Source organism: Pelodiscus sinensis, chromosome 20 (genome assembly GCF_049634645.1).
Source record: "Pelodiscus sinensis isolate JC-2024 chromosome 20, ASM4963464v1, whole genome shotgun sequence".
Taxonomy (NCBI): Eukaryota; Metazoa; Chordata; order Testudines; family Trionychidae; genus Pelodiscus; species Pelodiscus sinensis.
The window spans coordinates 24,676,182-24,696,466 of record NC_134730.1 but is presented as its reverse complement, the minus strand read 5'-3'; the positions used below and the strand labels follow the sequence as shown (position 1 = coordinate 24,696,466).

Genomic DNA, 20,285 nt, shown 5'->3' with positions numbered 1-20,285 from the left:
TCCCAAGCTTCATTTGCAAGTTTGAATGCCTACATTAGCCACCCTAGTTCAAACTAGGGTGGCAGTGTAGACATACCCTAACAGGGTTTGGCATCCTTTTCAAACCAAAGAGCCAAATTACATCCAAATTCAGAACAAGTGGTCAACAAAAAGCCGTATAAGAATGCCCTTTCATGTGACTGAAAATAAGCCACTTAATATTATTGATAATTGACATGATGATTAATAATAGCATAAATGAAGCATTGTACTCGTGGACTTTATTTAATGGGACTTCTGCTGCTGCGTATTTTTGCACATGTCTTTGACGTTTGCATCATAACTGGTCTAATTATGTGAACGCTGAGACTGTCTTCTGTCAATCTTTTGGCAGGGGGTTCGAGATGTGGGGGTGCAGGAGGCTGGACTGAGGTGTCTGAGGGGCTCAGGGCAAGTGGCTCAGGTGTATGATGGACTGAGAGCTCAGTGTTGGGGTATGGGAGGTGAAGGAGTGTTATGACGGGACTAGAAGGGTATAAGAGTCTGAGTTCGAGCATATGATGGACTCAGGACACAGGGCTGTTGGTGGGGGCAGGTGAAGGTAGGCAGGATAAGTAAACAGTTGGAGATATAGTGGTGGGGTGTGCCCTCCAGTGGACCAATGGGGTTGCAGGCTCAAGTCCTCCATCTTCATCTGGAGCTGTCACCAGCATAGGACCAATGGGGCAGCCACCTCACAGCCTACTGTGTGCCAGAGTTGGTATTTTTCATTTTAATTTTAAAAGTTGCATGTGTTTTGGGAATGACAAAAGAGCCATATTTGATTCCCTACTGAGCCATATTTGGCTTCAGAGCCATACGTTGCTGACCCCTGGTCTATAAAATGCGTAGCTTATTTCGAGTTAATTTCAAAATAGCTTATTTCAAAATTTGGCACTGCCTACACAGCACTATTCCAAAACGTCCCTTACTCCTCATGGAATGAGGTTTACAGGGATGTTGGAATAGCAAGCCTGCTATATTTCAAAATAATGGGCCCACTCAAAAGACGTGGAATAGCTATTTCCGGATACCTCTGGTACCCTGAAATAGAGCTGCAGTGTAGACATAGCCTTAAAGACTAATAAAATATATAGAATCATGAGCTTTTGTGGGTAAAACCCATTTCATCAGATGAGCTGGAAAGCAAAAAAAGAAACCCAGAATTTACAGCGGAAAAAGAATGATGGGGAGTACCTCTCCATTGCAGGACCAGCGTTAATGGGGCTAATTAAGTGGGCTGGAAGTGTCCCATACTCAGTTTTTGATGTACAAATGAGGTGTTAAATGCAACTGCTTGGTTCTGGGGAATTGTCCGTTCGCTTTTCAATTTTAATTTTTATTGCGGCGGGGAAAGAGAGAGAGAGAGTCTAATCAGGCAGATTTAATTTGACTTTCTACCCTGAAGCTAAAGCAGGAAGGAAATGTCTTGCTGTCAGCTGTTTTCCTTTTTGGGTGTGTCTTAGGGTGCATCCACACAGCAGGACTTAACTCAAAATAAGCTATGAAAATTGAGCTACGTCAATTGCGTCTACACAGCCCTTATTTCGAAATAGGACCCCCTTTCTCTGACTTCCCTTACTCCTCATACAACGAGGGTTACAGGAGTCAGAGTAAACAGTCCTCCAGCTTGACAGTTTGTCAACATTATTTCGAAATAACTGCCTGCTGGGTAGACACGGACTAAGTTATTTAGAAATAATATGGCTGTGTAGACATACCCTTAGTAATTAAAGTAAAATATGATGACCTTGGCCATTCGCTGCTCAATGCCAAATTCAAATTAGTCTCACTGACTGGCAAAAGGGGAGGAGCTGCAGATGGAATCTTTTGGAGGAAGTACAAAGGATATAAATAGAGAAATAATTGTCTAAATGATTTGAGTGTAATATTCGGCAATGACTCAGCACTGTTTAAAAAAAACAAAAAACCCTATAAATCACCATGTGGGGTGGGTTAGGATTTAGTGAGATTACCCTTAATCCTCCTCAGTCAATATGAAATGACTAAATCCTGTCTTCTTAGAAAAACAATGACAATTAGTATGTTCACTCAAGTTAGAAAATCGGCACAATATATGATCAATGTCATCATATTCAGTCTGAATAAGGTGGGTAGGTTTTGTTGGTTTTTTTTTTTTTTTTTTGCACTGGTGCATCCATAGCTAGCCGCCTCTTTCCAAGGCTTGCTAACCGCCAGGGTCTAACCAGCAAAAAGGAAGATAAAAAACTTATCTGGCAGTCAAAATAATCTTTGCAGATATAGATATTCTGTTCAGTACTGTTATTTAATGGAATGATTTGGAAAAGAGAAAAATTAGGCTGAACAAGAGGATAAAAATAAACTCCAGTGGTCCAATCGTGTATCCCAGGGGGTTTTGCTCAGTTCAGTGGCCCTATCAAACTCAGTGAGTCTAACTAGAGGTCTCTCCCTAACTACAATGTTGAATTGGGACTTTAGAAAGTAATATAGTCACCCCAAGGAAGTCATAGAGTCCCCTTTGAAATAAGAAAGGATAAAGTCGATTATACAATGGTGCTAATTCTCATGGTTTTTTTTGACAATTTCACAATATTTGTGAGGTTTTTCTTAATAGCCCATGTTCCTAAAGTTTTCCACAGAAGTGAGAATCTTTCTTTCTTTCTTTCTTTCTTTCTTTCTTTCTTTCTTTCTTTCTTTCTTTCTTTCTTTCTTTCTTTCTTTCTTTCTTTCTTTCTTTCTTTCTTTCTTTCTTTCTTTCTTTCTTTCTTTACCATGGAAAAAAAATCTGGAAAACATTGAACTGTAAAGGCTCAAATGCTAGAAATAAGAAAGGACACCCCACCCCCACACACAAAAAAAATCATATTGTTTTTAAGCATATCATATTTGCTTCTTTAAAGAAACAGTTCATAAGTTCTAACTGCTTGGGGATGAGAGCATTTCTACAGTAATCTTTTAGCGTGTGTGGGGTGGACTAGATTAACTGTTATGTCTTTTTGCATCTTCACTTTTTTATGCCTGTAGTACTTCAGTCTACATTTTTACTGTTGCTTGTGTAATCTAAAGGTACATTATTTTAAAATTATAAAAAATATTTTAAGTAGGTATCACAGAGTAAACTATAAACTGAACTTCCCCCTTGTCTGCAATTTTACAACTATCTGTGACTCACGCAAGTACTAACCAGTTACAGAGGCTTTGTCATTACAGCCATGTGAAACTATTAACTTTCACATTTTAATTTTGCATGGGTAGTCACACGTTTGCTCCAGATTGAAATCTAATGTCTTTTTCAAGTTGGTGTTTTTTATTTGGTGGTGAAAATAGTAATATTCAGTTAAATGTTTCATGTTCTCTGTGACAAGTTAGCAAAAAAGTTAATATTTTTTCTCAGTTAAGTGGCAATATTATTATTTTTAGCTTACAAAGTATTTGCTTTCATTCTTGTGAAAAGATCTGAGATGAAAATGGAAAATGCCTTTGCCAGCAACCATATTTGTAGGAATAGAAATATGATTTGGTTATATTACCCTATTTCCTACTGTCATGCTTGCTGCTTGTACCAGATATAAAATATATTTTGCTCAGATCTACTTGTCTTATGTATTTGTATTTTATCCTAACCAGAGAATGTTTTCCAATAGGTTATACAGGGAATCCTATTTTGGACAAAATGGTGTTTGAAATCAAAGACATGCAATTTTTATGCTATTTATGATTAGCTGACTTTTTTTAACAGAACAATGACTAATGATGTGTAAATAATGAATTTCAAAATGTATAAAAATGATATGAATCTGTGAAATGTTGGTGTTTGCAAACATTCTAACTTTCCAATAGGTATCTGAATACTGAGAAATATCTCACAAATACCAGCAAAACTAATTTCAAACCATTTATTAATATGGGCCAAATTATTGGCTGGTGTAAATCAATCTAGCTGCATTGATTTCAATGCCATCTTTTCACCATTTCTGGCTCTACCTTTGTAAATATGCACATTTTAATACTAGGACATAAGAACAGCCAGACTGTCTCAGACTAAAGGTCCAGCTAGCCCAGTATCCTGTCTTCTGACAGTAGCCAATGCAAGGTGCTCCCAGAGGGAATAAACAGAACAGGTAATCAGGAAGCGATCACACCCCTGTCATCTATTCCCAGCTTCTGACAAACAGAAGCTAGGGACACTATTCCTACCCATCCCGGCTAATAGCCATTGATGGAACTACCCTCTGTGAATTTATCTAACTCTTTTTTAAACCCCGTTAAGGTCCTGGCCTTCACAACATCTTCTGGCAAGGAGTTCCACTGGTTAATTTCATTTGGTGCCCCTCCTCCCCAGTTCTTATGTTATGGGAACAAGTAAATAACTTTCCTGTGTTCACTTTCTTCACACCAGTCATGGTTTTACAGACTTCTATCATATCCCCCCTTAGTCTTGTAAGCTGAAAAATCCCAGTCTTTTTAATCTCACTTCATAATGGGACCTGTTGCAAACCCCTTCTCATTTTTGTTGCCCTTTTCTGAACTTTTTCCAGTGCTAAAATATCTTTTTTCACATGAGGCAACCACATCTGTACACCATTTTCATGGTGTGGGCGTACCATGGATTTACACCGAGGCAATAAGATATTTTCTGTTTTATCCTCAATCCCTTTTTCAATGATTCCAACATTCTGTTTGCTTTTGTTCTCTGGATTACAATTGAGCAGCATCAATTTTAACAGTACTAGCTCTAGGGTTGGCTCCCTATTTATTTGTCATGAGACCACTTTGATCCCTGGGCCACATGCCTAAAATAATCATCAAGCCAGTTAACATAAGCACTTCTGCATCTAACTCCACAGCCTTTTTCTTGTGGGTCATGGGACGGCCCCCACTCCTCCTCACACTCTTGCAGTATAGTGCTGGTAGTCAGGGGCAGATGACCATTTTGCGGGGCCCAGGGCAGCACAATTTCGCTGGTCCCCCCTTTGCCACGGTGCATGTACAGTGGTGCCATGCGCATGCGCGGTGGCACCACAGCGCATGCGCGGGGCTTCTTGAAGCGCGGGGCCCGGGGCAGCCGCCCCGCTCACCCTGCCCTATATCTTCCCCTGCTGGTAGTCTCACTGACTATGTCTAGACGACACCCCTCTTTCAAAAAAGGGATGTAAATTGGAAAGATCAAAATTGCAAATGAAGCTGGGATTTGAATTTCCTGTGCTTCATTTGCATAATGGCAGCCGCGCATTCTTTCAAAAATGGGCTTTTCGAAAGTGATACCGCGGTCTAGACACGGTTCTTTTGAAAAAAAAAAAAACCTTTTTCGAAAGAGCCTGTACTCCTCATCCTGAATCCAAGGGTTCATCTAGACTACACGGAAGATTCGAAAGATCCTGCGGAATTTGCATAGCTTCTTCTGATCTCACTTTCGGAAGCAGAGTTTTCGAAAGGGAAAGTCATCAAGATGATTTTTTCGGCACCCCCCCTCCTTTTTCGAAAAGCCTCATAAACCTCATTTTTTGAGGAAAAGCGGCTTTTCGAAAAGAGGGGGTTGTCAAAAACCAGCGTCCTGCTTACTTTTGCTTTCAAAGCTCCGCTTTCGAAAGTGAGATCGGAAGAAGATGTGCAAATTCCGCTGAATTTGCATGTCGTCTTTCGAATCTTCCGCGTAGTCTAGATGAGCCCCAGGTGAAGCAGCTGACTCCCGTACTTTCCAATGGGCAGAACTAATTCTGAGGAACACCTGGGTTTGCCACCTTGACAATCCCAGCGCTCCTGTGCTTGCACCTCAATGGTCACAGCTGTTTCTTGGCAATTACACAGGCAGTTTGTGCTCCCAGTGGCTTCTGGTTGCCCACTTCAGCTCTGAAAATATGACCTTATAAATGGTTAATTACTTGGCTCCTCTGAGTCCCCTGTCGCTGATGTTTTCAAGGCTTCCGGTTTCGTATGCCCGCAACTGGGCAGCACTAAATCAAAGCCCAGCTGTAGCTACAGCTCTCTCCTAACCCTTTCCCCCCTCTTAGTAGTAATTTCAGCCATAAACTCAACAATAAGCCCATCTCTTAATCTCAGCATGGACAAATGGAAAATGGTCAAATGACGCACAATTTTAAGCTTCTTGCTGTATAAATTAGACTGAGTGCGTCAGTTCACTGGAATACTCTGACCTTTTCTCCTTAAAAGTATATTAGGGGGGGAAAGATTTGGAATGAGTTCTGTGTTAAAAAATCTTCTATATTTACAGTGCACAACTGCGTTCATACAGAAGTAGACACTTAAGACATGCTGGGAAATACAAACCAGTGCACGTATAAAGAGCAGGAACCAACAAAAACTGGCCAGTTACCAGCTCCAGCATCTAAATTGACAGCCGTATTTAGGTAGGATAGAATTTCCCATTCTATGGACACTGGGGATATTATGGTACAGGGAAACATCTAGTTCCAAGTGGTCCTCGGCACTTCCTTAAAAATGCAAGTCCTTATTCAGTTCAGGAGTGAACTGTCAAATCTTCTGAATTTACAGTTACCATAAAATGGTATCTGAGGCACTGCAGGTGTTTTTCAAGATGATGGGGAAATACAGTGCTATCTCTGATGAGATACCTGATCAGATATAAATCATGCAGACACTAGAGTAGAAGTCAGGTCTGATCCGGTGATTTGGCTGCCGATTCCTCTTTAATTTATTTAATAAGAGAAGTGAGTAAATGGATGCTAATGTTTGAAGGCTGTACCCAGTACATTACAGCAGGCAAATGTCAATATTATTATCAATACTAGCTGTTTCAGGCGGTGCTACAAACTAGGGCTGTGTCCAGACTCAGGGGTTTTTTCGGGAAAAGTAGCCTTTTCCCGAAAAAACTTTCCCTGCGTCCAGACTCAAGCCGCGTTCTTTCGAAATAATTTCGAAAGAACGCGGCTTTTCTTTCGATGATGGTAAACCTCGTTTCACGAGGAAGAACGCCTTTTTTCGAAAGTTCCTCTTTCGAAAGAAGGCGTTCTTCAATGTAAATAGGGCTTCCTCGAAAGAGAGCATCCAGACTCGCTGGGTGCTCTCTTTCGAAAAAGCGGATTGCTCTTTCGAAAGATCCGCCTGCAGTCTAGATGCGATCTTTCGAAAGAGGCTCTTTCGAAAGATGCTTTCGAAGGAGCTTTTTTCGAAAGAAGCCTGCAGTCTAGACATAGCCTAGGGGTTTTCTCTCTTTTCTTTTAACCTCTCCTCAACTCTTCACAGTTTGGGAACGATGGAGTTATTTTGCATTTAATTTAATGGCATGAACTTCACAGCACAAGCCATCCAGAGAAGGGGTGGAAAATCTAATGTTTGTGTGTGTACATGTATGTACCCAAATGTTAGAGAGAAAAATAATATTCCTATAGATATTTATGTTAATACTTTCAAAGCTGCCTAAGGGATTTTCACACCTATTACCCAAAACTGATTCTGCCCACAGTGGCTGTGTCTAGACTGGCAAGTTTTTCCACAAAAGCAGCTGCTTTTGCAGAAAAACTTGCCAGCTGTCTACATTGGCCACTTGAATTTCCGCAAGAACACTGACTTCCTACTGTCTGAAATCAGTGCTTCTTGCAGAAATACTATGCTGCTCCCGTTCGGGCAAAAGTCCTTTTGCGCAAAGCTTTTGCGCAAAAGAGCCAGTGTAGACAGCTCAGATTTGTTTTGCGCAAAAAAGCCACGATCACAAAAATAGCAATCGGGGCTTTTTTGCGCAAAAGCGCGTCTAGATTAGCACGGACGCTTTTCTGCAAAAAGTGCTTTTGAGGAAAAGCATCCGTGCCAATCTAGACGCTCTTTTCCGCAAATGCTTTTAACGGAAAACTTTTCCGTTAAAACCATTTCCGGAAAATCATGCCAGTCTAGACGTAGCCAGTGAGTTCTGTTTGCCCAGTAGTTCTCCGAAAATATTATCATTATTATCCCTGATCGATGCCTATCTAACCTGCTTTTAAATATCTCCAGAGATGGAGATTCCACATCCTCCCTAGACAACCTATTCCTGTGTTTAACCACCCTGAAAGGTGGGAAGTTTTTCCTAATGTCCAATCTAAACCCCCCTTACCACAGTTTAAGCCCATTGCTTCTTGTCCTATCATCAGAGGCCAAGGAGAACAATTTTCCCCTTGGATATGGTTAATTACGTGGCTCCTTTCAGTCCTTAATCTCAGGAATGGGCCCAATCCTTTTCACTCATGAGATTCCAGTGAAATCAATGGAGGACAGAGTTTGACCCAGGTGGTACATTACAGAAAGTAACTCTAGAAAATGAATAGTGCTGACGTATACATATGAGTTCCCATTAGCCTGGTGGTTAATAAGCGTGCATAGAGCTGACTGTGTACCATTCTGTATAATTTTTTTTAAACATTGAAAGCTATATTGAATATCAGTCTTCTTTAACACAGTCCACTGGTGTGAATGTAGAGATTTTAAAACTGATGTTATAGCTATCAAATCCATGTCACTAGTGGTTGGGATTGTGTTATCAGAACATGTTTATATTACAGGGGGACAGCTGAACTTGCCAATTGGATATTGGAAGAACAAGGACCAATTCACACAATGTGCCCAGTGCTGCATTACAAAGTAAATATGTCGCTCTATCCCCACAACCTTTGCAAAAAAGATTTCAACAACTGGCCTAAATACATGTTGAAAGAGTCACTGCTCTAAAAGAGGCTTTCAGAATGTCCAGGGAAGGATTCATATTATTGACTTATTGTTTTGATACAGACAAAAAGTCCTTTTCGACAACTGTCAAATTAAGCATGGCTGCCACGGAATAAGCTACCCTTTCCCTTCCCTTGCTTCTGTGTGTGCATCTGCTGTGCCTATTGTCCAGAGAGGAACAATTCACCATTTTGTTTTGTCCTTCTTTTACCATCATTTATTCGTTGGGTTTATACTGCACTTGCTGATGTATCAGCAGGAGCTCTCCTTGGCTTTGAATTGAACAGAAAACGATTGCCCAAGGATAGCAATGTAGGGTACGATTTTTCAAAAATACTTAAGAGCCCATGTCCCATTTTCATAAGTGACCAGGTTTTGAAAAGCATTTAGGTGCCTAGCTAGACAGGTTGACACCTAGTTGTATAGACATTTCAAAATCCGACTCATTCCCACTGACTTCCCTTCATGCAGAGCATACTCAACCTGTGGAACTCCTTGCAAGAGGAGACCAGGACTTTAACAGGGTTCAAAAAAGAACTAGATAAATTCATGGAAGACAGGACCACCAATGGCTATTAGCCAGGATGGGCAGGGATGGTGTCCCTAGCCTGTTTGTCAGAAGCTGGGAATCGGTGACAGGGGATGGATCATTTGATAATTACCGGTTGTATTCATTCCCTGTGGGGCACCTGGCATTGGGCACTGTCGGCAGACAGGATACTGGGCTAGATGGACCATTAGTCTGACCCAGTATAGCCATTCTTATGTTCTTATGACTTCTGGGTGTTTGTTAATCCAAATAAAATATCCCACTCTTTGAAGCTATTTCAACACACGTATTTAATTAATAAGGCCTACAGGCTATTTTATTTGAAATTCCATAGACCTACATATGTCCAGTGTTTAAATAAATTAACAGCCTACTCTTAATTCACATAATTTTTTTTGGAGGGGGGGCAGACTCTTTCGTCTGACACACACCGTGCAGAGCCATTTAAAAAAAGGTTAAAGCCTGTTGTTTAATGCATTATTACAATATGTTCTTTATTTATAACACAGAATGCAAAGGATTGGCTCTATTTTTATCTTCCTGGGAGTTTATAAATAAGCTGATTCTGTTCATTCTGATGCACACACACCAGATGCAATCCTTAACACCATGTTATGCCCGCTATTCCATGCATAATTCAGGCCTGCTCTTTATTTTTAAAGTGTAAGGAAGATCAGATTTGGTTCTTGGTTGTCACTGTTACTAAGGTGGGCATCGGGCTGTTCCTGAACTGAAATGGAACTCATCTTGACTAGATTTTGAGATCTACATTCAGAGATGAGGTCTACAAATGAAACAGCAATTGAAGATGGAGCCCTCTGTTAGAGTTCTATTGATTTGCACTAGCTGGCCATTTAGCTTCAACCTCTTGTTTAGGAGGAAAATAGCAACATGTAGAACAAAGCATTCATTTAAAAAAGGAACACGGTTATATTCTTTATACTGGACATCAGTCAGAATGTGAGACATCTGATCCATAGACATAAACTGCCTTGGCAAGTTGCATCTAGTCAAGAAACATGCAACAACAAAGGTAAAAGCAGGAGCTGAATTTACCTCTGGTGGTGCACTGAACATCAGCAGAATTGCAGCAAGTGAATTTGGTCCAGTATGATATTCCCTCTTTTGCCAAAAGATCCTATGGAAAATCCACACCAGTATTGCAGTATTCTCTGTGAAAAGTTGCTGTGCTCTTAGATGTTCACAACTAATACAATCCAAGCTTTGTTATCTAGCATTCACTGAAAATGGGGGTTTCCGGTTAATCAAATTTGTCAGTTACTTGAGCTTTACATCAATGGTTCATGAATTTTTCACCTTGCACTAGCCATAGTTGCAGGATGGGTTAGATTATATCCGATAACGGTATTAAGCACAGAAGCATGACACAAACAAACTTTACACTGTCGCAAGTTTACAAATCTCAGTGTGAAATGACTTCCACAAGCACCGGAAAATGTTGAAAAATGCTTCCGAATGGCTATCGGAATTTTTCAAGTGAACTGAAGGGGGAATTGTGTTGCCATCTGTGACAAATGTTGTTTAATCAAGTTATCCAGATTTTAAAGTGCCGGATAAGAAAGCTTGTGCTGTACTCGGAAATTCCTAAAGGGAAGTAAAAATCCATTCTGAGCTACAGATGTTGCTGTCAGTTCACAAACATGAGAGTTTTGCATGTTAAATAAATTGATCTTTAAGGAAACTCATCATTAGCCTAACTGCTCTCATACTGAGATAATTGCTGAAGGGTTTTGAAAAATCTCATCCTCAATGCCCAACATTAGATCTTGCCAGGAATTGTGGTTTTGTTCCCAGAAAAACAAAAGCATCATTTTTTGTTGACGTTTCTCTTAATGTTTTAGTTCTTGTGTTGTGGGGGGTGGGGTTAATGAATCCTGCAACATTTTGATGAATGAGATTTTTTTTTTGTCAAAAATGATTGCTGAGTCAAGCATCTTTTCTCAAGAGAGGAGGGATGGGAGTGCGTTTCAATGAAAAATTCTCAGTTAGCTCTACTAAAGATGTAAGCAACTAGTCATTTATTATAGTCCTGCAGCAAAGTATTGCTTAAAAAAATTCACCCCTGTCTGAATACTGTTTCTTTCTACACATTCTATGATTAATAATCATAATTATTTTAATCATCTCATTGATTGCAATAGGATGTAGACCCCTAGTGATCTTAGGTGTCTAATAGGGTTTTCAAAAGCACATACCTGCATTTTTCAATTCCTTTCAATGCTTTTGAAAATCTGTCCCTCTGTATCCAGGGCCTTGTGTAGGGCCTGAGGGTTACAAATGTGCTGCTGCGGTGCTTCAAAGTAGACACTCTCTGTGCCAACAGGAGTGATTTTTCTTACTAGTGTAGTTAAGCCACCTCCTGAGAGGCAATATGTAGTCCACAGAAGAATTCTTCTGGTCAACTTAATACTATCCACAGGGATTTGGATCATGTTCCTCCAGGGTATGGATTTTTCACACCTTTAATAGGCATAGTCAAACTTGTCTAAGGCTAGGTCTACACTATACCCGACAGTTTGGCTTAAGGTACACAACTCCAGCTATACAGAATACATAGCTGGAGCTGGTTTACCTGAAGCCAAGCTTGGCAACTTCCCCATCAATGTCTCTCACTCCTCACAAAAGCAGGATTACCGGTAGCCGGCAAGGGTGCTCTCTGAGTTCAATTTAGCGATTCTAACTACACTCACTAAATCGAACTCTGCAAGATGGATTGCAGCAGTGGCGATCTTCTGTCTCGTGTAGGTAAGACCTAATTTTCTAGTGCAGACCAGGCCGTAGCCCTTTTGAAAGTGGGGCCTAGGCTCATAAATCACTTGGGTAGATTTCTAAATTTTGCCCTTTGTCCTCAAATACAAATACTAGTACCAGAGGGGACGACAGACGTGCCGGGCCCCTAGGGGGCCAGCTCCATGTCCCTGGAAGGGGTGGGGCTTCAGGTAGAAGAGAGGAGGCAGGGGCTAGCCTCCCCCCCCCCTCCCCCGGCAGTCCTCACTACTTCCTGGAGTGTACCACTTGGGGCTCCGATGGTGATTGCAAGGGCTTGGAGCCGCAGCTGCTTCCATTGCTGTATTAGCAACCCCTGGGGCAGTTGCCCCCTTTGACTTCCCTATAGGCGGACCTGAGTATTGCTTATAATTTATTACAATTAATGATAATGTGCACTGGTATATCTAACATGCATCACCTGGATTCACATGAATTGGATTTGGAAATAAAATCCCCATGTGCATGTATATTTTGCCTGCAGGTGAAAACTAAACAGTTCTACTCCCTGAACTCTGGCCTTTGGCAAGAATATAGAGAAATGTTTATTAGTCCGCCATTTGAAAGAGAGAACAAAGCTTGTATAAAAGAGAGGCGAAAACTATTGTTGCTGGAAATTGAATCCCGACGCGTGTTCTGTATCTTATCACTGTTCACTCTTTGATCTATATTTACAAATAGACTTAAAATGGCACATTAGCAAAAATAGGAATGGAAAAAAGCAAAGTTCCCAACCACCTGGCTCACAAGCTCAATATCAAATTCAAGTCTCTAGACTTCTGGTAAAGCCTAGGGTGGGTTAAAGTAGCAAGGGATTAGAGGGAATGAAGACCATTAATCCAGCTTTCCCCTCACAGGACAGGTTACATCTTCTGTTCCCATCAGCTGCAGTATGATTTTATATTTTCTATGCAAGAGAAGTTTTTGGAAGGGGAAGTGCACATGCTCACCACCTAAAGACAGTGGAAGCTGGCTACCACTAGCAGCTAACAGGATAATTTTAGAAAGAAATCTTGGAATAGTGGATGGAAAAATGACAGTCTAAGAACAGGGGTTGTCTTTCAGAAATCTGGAAGTACATTTGTTTTTTTCAGATCAGTGCATAGGTCCATGAACTATGAAAAATAAGTCCTATTTGGAAGGAGGGGGTAAAATATGCCAGTTATTTGTAAAACATCCGAAGTGAATGATTAATTTCACTTCCAAATTGTTGTTAGGTCGTGGAACCAAACATTAGAAATGTACTCATAATAAAATAACCTCCCATTCAGGCAGATATTGAAAGGCATATTCGACATATGCACAAATACTAAGAACCAAGCCAGCTAATCTGATTTTCAGAAGTGTTAACGATGCTACATATCTTAATTTGTCTCCGTAGCAATATGATGGTTATTTTGGGTCACGTTCTCTGCTCATTTACAGAAGTTTTCATATTTTCAGCAAAACTCTGTGTAGTTTTTGTGCACTGAGGCCTGGTCTACACCACAGCGGAAGGTCGAAGTGAGATACAACAAGTAAATTGTATAGCTGGAGTCGACGTATCTTAAATCGCACACAGCGGTGGTCAAAGGGAGTAAATGCTCCCATCAGCTTCCCTTACTCCTCCTACATCAGGACTATCACTGATGGGGGCACCCACTGAGTTCGATTTAGTGGGAAAATTGATCGCAGCAGTGTAGCTGTGCCCTGAGTGTAACTGGCTGCATATAAGAGAGAGAGATATTGAGATAAATGTAATGTATAGCAAGACAGGTATTTAGATCTAGAGACAGATGTTTAGATGGCCAATAGTTGGGTTACTTTGTAAATATTTGGTTTCTTCAGGTAACTTTAGAAGAATGGTGTATTTTCATTTTTTATCTAACCATTAATATGTAGATATTTAAGATGCAATCTCTAAATATTAATGTTTTCTAAGATGAAGGTTGGATTTTTCATTTTCCCTTAGATCATGATTACCTTGGAGCATGCAGCATCCTTTCTGATTTTTGGAAAGTGCTTAGCACATAATATGTGCTGCGATAATATAATCACAATAATTGTATTTAATATTTTGTTTAATTTCTTTGTGAGATCATATGGCTTCCTTCATCTTAATCATCCTGTCATCACAATCCTCACATATTAGAATGTACATTGTTTTAAGAGTGGTACCAGATCCCATTAAATGATACACGATGAAAAACAGTATTTTACTAGCTGCTGCAAGTTAATGTCAACGTTATCAGAGTTTGCTTCAATTTGGAGAAGGATTCAACATTTTGCTTGCTTTTTTGAATCCCTTGTGTCTGCCAGACTGGGTTTGAAGTCTCAAGAACAAAATAAAAAGCTTTTTTCCTGATACTTCTGTGGCTGGGTTTTTACTAGACCTGGAAGGCTGGGTTAAGATATGCAACTCAAGCTACATAAAATGTGTAGCTGAAGTTGGCTTACCTTGAGCCAAGTTCCCGTCAACTTCCCTTACTCCTCATGACTGCCAGGAGTACCAGCCCCGACTGGAGCCTCCATCAGCATTTGATTTAGTGGGTCTTAACTAGACTTGCTAAATCGAATGCAGAAGATGGATCTCCGGTGTGGAAAGTATAGCTATGGCCTGTAATTTCTGTTTCTGACCCTTTTTGAATTTTTCAAGACTTTAGTACAGTAGTCTGGAACTATCAATTCTGGTCCCAATCAACAATAGAAGTGGAGAAAGTTATGTTTGTAAAAGTGAGGGAAGGTTCAGGTGGGAGAGTATCCTTAATTTTTCCAGATAAATTTACTTGTCTGTAAGGATAATATCTCACCCCCCCAAAAAAAATCTCATGAAAACCACATGTCTAGTGTGTTTTGAAAGGGTATGAAGAGATGACAGGAGGAGCTTTCTTTTTTTCAGGTAACAATCTTTTGCAAAACATAGTTTGCAATTCCAAAACTTTTTTTTTTAAGGTTTGTGGTTAGTTTATCCACAAAATTGACTCATGCCTTGATATTTCTAGCCATAATCTGTTTTTGCAAAGAACCAGGTTGGGCAGAGAAAAAGAAGAGAAAACCCAAAATAAAAAGCATTTAGACTAGTGGTTCCTAACCTGTGGTCTGCTGACCCTTGGTTATCTGTGATGGTACTGCATGGGGTTCGTGGAAAATTTTAAAATAAGGATTGGGCCCACTGTGATGGGCACTATCCTTTTCTTTTTCTTTCCTTAATTTTCGTTTCCTTTTCTTTTTTTTCTCCCACAGGAAGGGGGGTCCGTGAAATTTTAATTGATTAAAAAGGGGTCCCTATGCTCAAAAAGGTAGGGAACCAGTGAGTTAGACTCTGATTAACATGATTTTCCCCTGCACTACAAGAGTATGTGCCTTGTGCACAGGGGATATGCTCCCTATCAGTGTTCTATTTCTGCCATGTATTGAACACTTCAGCCTTTACCCCCTATGAACATTTACCCATGTGCTTTCTGGTTCCTAGTCAGTAGGGCTGTGTCTAGACTGGCAAGTTTTTCCGCAAAATCATCTGCTTTTGTGGAAAAACTTGCCAGCTGTCTACACTGGCCACTTGAATTTCCGCAAGAACACTGACGATCTCATGTAAGATCGTCAGTGTTCTTACGTAAATACTGTGTTGCTCCCGTTCGGGCAAAAGCCCTCTTGCGCAAATCATTTGCGCAAGAGGGCCAGTGTAAAGAGCACAGTACTGTTTTCCGCAAAAAAACCCCGATCGCGAAAATGGCGATTGGGGCTTTTTTGCGGAAAAGCGCATCTAGATTGGCCACGGACGCTTTTCCGCAAAAAGTGCTTTTGCGGAAAAGCGTCCTGCCAATCTAGACACGCTTTTCCGCAAATGCTTTTAACGGAAAACGTTTCCATTAAAAGCATTTCCAGAAAATCATGCCAGTGTAGACATAGCCTAGGAGTCTAACAAAGTCATTTGATGACAATGTGTTTTGTACATTTCAGGAAATTCATGGTCCCTACAGATGGGTGACATGGTTTTGGACAAATAGTTTATTTGACAAAAAAAATGCAGTTTGGATCAATCCCAAACTAGTGGTGAGCTTCACACAAGTATTTTTGGTCATTCACATTAAGGAGGATATGATAGTACTATTTTTTGCCACCTTCATGAGTTTTAGCCCTCCAGGAAGGCCATTCACCCAGGGAGGTAAAAAAAACCAGCTTTGAACTTCCACTCTGTAACCAACCCCAAATAGACTTTTTTAATTCCCAGAAAATACCAACAGCATTGTGATTCTAATTCAAGATGATTTTGTTTATTACTCATACTACATTTTGGAACTGCCACTGAACTCCAAAACCAAATCTTCTCCCAGTTCTATTTAGCACCTCGCAGGATGAATTTGTACAGCTCTACATGATATATATATATATAAGTGAACCAGACAGGGGAACTCAAAACTTTTGGAGCATTAGCACAAATCAGCTGCATTCAAGTGGAAAAATCACATAGATCAAAAGTTGGAATCTTAATATATATATATATATATATATATATATATATATATATATATATATATATATATATAGTGGAAAATTCACATAGGTCAAAAGTTGGAATCTTAAGATTCCGACTTTTGACCTAAGTGAATTTTCCACTTGAATGCAGCTGATTTGCGCTAATGCTACAAAAGTTTTTAGTTCCCCTGACTGGTTCCCTCTATCAGAGTCTAATAACCCTTGACTATCGCAGCTGGGGAAGATTAGGAGCTGTCTAAATATAATGAGATGTATGCATAGACTTCAAACTGTCATGCATTTCTCTGGTTAACAGCGCAGAGATCAATTTTTCCACTGGGGTAAATACAATGGAATGTTCCATTCCAGGATTCCTTGAAATGACTGTGTCCAATTCTGAGCCCCCCATTACAGAAAGAATGTGGATGCATTGGAGAGAATCCAGCAGAGGGCAACAAAAAATGATTAGGGGGCTGGAGCACATGACTTTTGAGAAGAGACTGAGGGACTTGGGCTTATTTAGTCAACAGAAGAGAAGAGTGAGGGGGGATTTGATAGCAGCCTTCAACTAGCTGAAGGGGCTTCCAAAGAGGAGGGAAATGCCTGTTCTCAGTGGTGAGAGATAGCAGAACGAGGAGCAATGGTCTCAAGTCACAGCGAGGGAGGTCTAGGTGGGATATTAGGAAAAACTATTTCCTTAGGAGGGTGGTGAAGCACTAGAATGGGTTCCCTAAGCAGGTGGTGGAATCTCAATCCCTAGCGGTTTTGAAGTCCTGGCTTCACAAAGCCCTGTCTGGAATGATTTAGTTGGGATTGGTCCTGCTTTTAGCAGAAGGTTGGACTCAATGACCTCCGGAGTTCTCTTCCAACCCTAGGATTCTAAGATTCTATGTAAGAAAAACTGTCAAAGTTGTGCACGCTTCACATGTATGCTCCAATTTCTGTCTGCTAAATGCCTGAGAGCAGATACTTTCATTCAAGGACAGACTACCATGAGTAGGAGGACTGGAAACAGCTGTGTCAGGTGTCTAGCACAAAAAATATTTCCTAGAGGGCAACTACCTTTCAACTAAGCGGCAATACATTGGCCTGGTAACAACAAATGGAAAGAGCTAGACAGATACAAAAGACCTGCTTGGAATGAGGCTTCCAGTGTCGATTTCCAGCATTTTGTTTTTCCTAGTGATTTTTCCCTGTACAAATGGCTCATGCCAGGGGGGTTGGAATCAACCCCGTGGTGTTCATTTAGAAGGAAAGGTTTTTACATAACCCAGTCGCTGTCCAACACGAAACAATGTTAAGCTCCAGGGGTCGATATACCAGGACTTTAGGCTTCATAATATCATTAAACTCATTTGACCTTCAGTTAAAAGTCCAGAAAAGAAGGGGAACGAGTTAAAGCCTTTTGAAAGGGAAAGTATGACATAAGACTTTCACTTTCATAACATTTCTGGTGCCTTTTCTCTAGAGCATGTGTTTGGAAGGCAGAACTGCTAGTCTGACCATTTTGTAGAGATGTGGCGAGCAATCTAGACGGCAAGTCTATCATAACCAAAGGTGCATCTACACTGCACCGTTATTTCGAAATAATCAGAGTTATTCCAAAATAACAATGCGAGCGTCTACACAGGAATTCCGTTTTTTGCAAAATACTATCGACATAACGGGTGGCTTATTCTGACTTCTGCAAACTTCATTCCATGAGGAATAACTCCTCTCCCAAAATAGCTATTTCGAAATAGCTGCAGTGTGGATGATCCACTGCTGCTATTCCAAAATAGCCCCTCACCAGGGCCATTCTAAGTAATTTGTCCCCAGTGCTTCCTGGGCCTCTAAATTGAAATAGCACATTCTCGTTAGGGAAGTCTGCCTCAAATTAATTTTGAGGCTTCCCTGTAATGTGGACTTATTCTGAAATAAGCATGCAGTGTAGATATATCCCAAGATGGTCACCTGGGATAGGGTAGTTTTGCTCACTGCGCTTGTGTACATAGAATTTGCAGCACTGTGATTGGATGCAGAGGGAGTTCCTGGCTCTCACTCCCACCGTTCTATGCAATCAGCATGCACCTCACTTCACGTGCTTTTTATTTAGGTACATGCCACTTTTGTAATTCCAGCAGGAAAAAAACTATGTGGATAGAAACTAGCAGACTCTGGCAACCCTATGCATGGCCAATGGAAAGCAAAATGTCTCATGGGTCACGAACAGAACTCTGAGGGGTCCCAGGGGTTGCAGGTTGCCCACCACTGATACAGAGGGTAGTAAAGATGGGCGGGGAGAAAAGAAATGAGTTGAATTCTGAGTTCTCCCAACTGGTTCACTCTCAGAGTCCAACAAACATCACTCTCACTTTCTCAGTGGTCTCAGTGCCTCTGGATTACATAAAACTATCATTAGTAGATGCCTTTTGCGGTGGAGGGTGGGGGGAATAAAATAAATTAGTTGAGAGAACCTGGCGCAGCTGTTGCTGTGAAAACCCAGGTGGTGTCAGGGATTCAGCCATTAGCTAGTAGAGATGGTGATGACATCTCTCCGGGTCAGCACACTGAAGACAAGAGTTATGGTGGGGGTGGCAGCCACAACAGTGAAACTCACTGTGGTAACCGTTATCCTTTCTGGGTTAAAATACCCCACCCTCTCATTATTTTGTTCACTAAAAACAATTTTGGTTCATTAATTCCGGTCTCCAAATCATCAGTTTTTAACATGCACAATTTCCACAGTCCTGGCTTTAAATCCAAGTGGCTTTTTTGATTTAGACTAATGCAGTTTATCTCTCAGGTTTTCTTGCGTCCGTTCCCATCAACATTTGTCACTAAAGGCTACCGTAACACCTTATGAACTTCCATTCACTTTTTACAGCTAAACTCACAATCAGGCTACATTTTGTAGGCCCAGTTGTCACAAAATACCTTATTCGACTCTTCCTTACTGGATTTCGCAATGGTTTTCTGTGACTCTCTGCTGACAGGAATTTTCCAGACTCGTGTTCATGTTGGTCACTCCCTGCACTCTTCAAGCCAATGACTTTCTTTGGTTAGGAAGCAGGGAATCCGGTGCTGGACTTTCATTTCTACTCCTAAATAGCAAGGCCAAAAACAAAGTCAGATTTATCTGCCTATTGTTATGTGGAAAATCTGTTTCATGGACAGCATGCATCACCAGGGCTAATGGAAATTTTTTGTGCTCCTCCCTCCAAGTTCCATGCAAAATGCTACATAATCCAAAAGTTATCAAAATAAGTGATCTGATTTTCATAGCTGCTGCGTGTTCACACTCCCAGAAGAGCCAGAGAACTCCTTTAGGGCCTTGTCTACACTACATCAGAAGGTCAAAGTAAGATACACAACTCTAGCTTGGTAAATTACATAGCTGGAGTCGACATATCTTACATCATGTTTCCATATTATCCACACAGCAAGAGGCTGAAGGGAGCAAATGCTCCCATCAGCTTCCCTTACTCTTTATGAGGATCGGGAGTACCAGTGCCAATGGGTACACCCTCTTAGTTCGATTTAGCAGGTCTGTACTAGACCCACAAAATAGAACCCCAGAAGATCAACCATGAAAGTATCAGTCTTCTGCGCAGTGTAGATATGCCCTAGGTGTTTAGATGTGGAGTACCTATGTCTGAAAATTTTGATTCATGACTTTTCTCTGTTAAAAATATTTTGAGTCCAAATTTCAGTTGTAACCCAACAGAGGCACTTATTCAGCCTTCATTATCATGGGTCCTGAGCACTTCACAAAATTGGATGCATGTCTCCCGACATCTGCTCTGAGAGACACAGGAAAGTGTCTTCTTTAATTTTA

The 20,285-nt window shown here is 40.8% G+C and overlaps 1 long non-coding RNA gene across 1 annotated transcript in view; it reads right to left on the bottom strand.

The window, feature by feature from the left end:
• Positions 1-19,547, bottom strand: part of LOC142819173 (uncharacterized) — a 64,348-nt gene extending 44,801 nt beyond the window's left edge. The window contains exon 1 of the long non-coding RNA XR_012896973.1: positions 19,385-19,547. This is a non-coding gene — a long non-coding RNA (uncharacterized LOC142819173). The remainder of the gene's footprint in view (positions 1-19,384) is intronic.
• Between the last annotated feature and the right edge of the window lie 738 nt (positions 19,548-20,285).